We start from the raw sequence: 2,412 nt of genomic DNA on the forward strand, positions 1-2,412 counted from the left end.
ATATTTTTTTTAAAAGCCATTCCCCAGTTGACAAATGGTCAAAGGATATGCAAAGGCAATTTACAGACGAGGAGATCAAAGCAATCCATAGCCATATGAAAAATTTCTCTAAATCATTAATTATTAGAGAAATGCAAATTAAAGCTTCTCTGAGGTACCACCTCACATCTCTCAGACTGGCCAATATGACCAGAAAGGACAGTGGTCATTGTTTGAAGGGTTGTGGGAAATCTGGGACACTATTATACTGTTGGTGGAGCTGTGAACTCATCTAACCTTTCTGGAGAGAAATTTGGAGCTATGCTCAAAGGGCAACAAAAATGTGCATACCCTTTGATCCAGCAATACCACTGCTGGGTCTATACCCTGAAGAGATGATGAAAAAGGGTAAAAACATCACTTGTACAAAAATATTCATAGCAGCCCTGTTTGTGGTGGCAAAGAATTGGAAATCAAGTAAGAGTCCTTCAATTGGGGAATGGCTTAGAAAACTGTGGTACATGTATGTCATGGAACACTATTGTTCTATTAGAAACCAGGAGGGATGGGAATTCAGGGAAGCCTGGAGGGATTTGCATGAACTGATGCTGAGTGAGATGAGCAGAACCAGAAAAACACTGTACACCCTAACAGCAACATGGGGGTGATGATCAACCTTGATGGACTTTTTCATTCCATCAGTGCAACAATCAGGGACGATTTGGGGCTGTCTGCAATGGAGAATACTATCTGTAACCAGATAAAGAGCTGTGGAGTTTGAACAAATTTCAAGGTCTATTCCTTTTAATTTAGAAAAAAACCAGATCTCTTATTGTCTGATCTTCTTATCTCTTATACTTATTGTTTCTTCCTTAAGGATGTGATTTCTCTTTGATCACACTAAATTTGGATCAATGTACAACACGGAAACAAAGTAAAGACTGACAAATTGCTTTCTGTTGGGGGGGGTTGGGGGCAGGGAAGTAAGATTAGGGGAAAACTGTAAAACTGAAAATAAATAAAATCTTTAATAAGAGCAAAAAAAGGGAAGAAAAAGATTTTACAATGGAAGGGTAGAGGGGGAGGTGAGAGGAGTGAGTGAACCCCACTCTCATCCAAATTGATTCAAAGAGGGAATAACATATACACTCAACTGGGTATAGAAATGTATATTACTCTATAGGAACTTAGGAAGGCAAAGGTATAAGAGGAGGGATGATACAGATTAGGGGAGAGATAATCAGAAGCCAAACACCTTTGAGGAGGGACAGGGTAAAAGGAGAGAACAGAATAAACTGGGAGGGAAATAGAATGGAATGAAATACATTAACAATAGTATCTATGAAAAAAATTTTAAACAAGTTTCTCTGATAAAGGTCTCATTTCTCAAATATAGAGAACTAAGTCAAATTTATAAAAATAAAAGCCATTTTCAAAATGATAAAGGATCAAAATATATGATTAGTTTTCAGACAAAGAGCTCAAAGTCAGCCATAGCCAATAAAAATGCTGTGTCTCAATGATAATGATAACTTTTGTCCATCAGTCTCAAAGAAGACCTTGACATCAGAGAGGTGAAGCCATGACAAGTAAATTGGATTTGAGTGAGGCTTGTTATGCTAAGTTACAAGTCTCACACCCTCCTCTGAAGCCACTAGGGTCCAGTGACTAGATATGAATCAGGACGACTGGAGATGGCCCTGGAGGTGAGGCGATCAGGGTTAAGTGACTTGCCCAAGGTCACACAGCTAGTAAGTCTCCAGTGTCTGAGGATTCCTGACTCCAAGGCCAGTTCTCTATCCACTGCTCCACCTGGCTACCCTGTGGGAAACTTGGACCTAGTGTGAATACCCTAGTTATGGAAAGGCCTTGGAAGGGGTATTTCTAGGCCATCTCCAATGTAGCTCATACAAGTTTAGGGCCTGGCTCCAAGAGATTTGAAGCTGACCTGACATCGACTCATTCTCTAACACTCCAGGTGAATCTGGGCTGTTCAAACTTGAGTTGACCTAGCTCACTTTCCCCTGAGTCCTGGACATGTTGACGTGGCAGTTTCAGACAAGTTTCCAATGCTCAGTAATTGTCCTTGTCTAATTTTCTGGGGATATTCTGGGAAGGGCAGGAAGCTGTCCAAACATATTTTTCTTTAGGTTTTACCCCAGAGACTGAGATGCAGGTGTAAGACTGCAGGCAAGGATGCTCCCAGAGCTCTCCCTTAATACCAGCAACTTCTTCATCTAGGGACCATCCCCACCCTCATCTTTCCCAGCATTATAAATGGTTCTAGCAGCTTATCTTCTCAACAGGAGTGGGTCTGGGCACCCATCAGATAATGAATGGTGTCCCATTCCAGTGGGACTGGAGCAGTGGCTGTGGACGTCTTGGCTGCTCACAGACTCAGAGTCTGGGCCATTGCTCAGAACACAGGCCCCA

This window comes from Macrotis lagotis, chromosome 1 (genome assembly GCF_037893015.1).
Source record: "Macrotis lagotis isolate mMagLag1 chromosome 1, bilby.v1.9.chrom.fasta, whole genome shotgun sequence".
Taxonomy (NCBI): domain Eukaryota; kingdom Metazoa; phylum Chordata; class Mammalia; order Peramelemorphia; family Peramelidae; genus Macrotis; species Macrotis lagotis.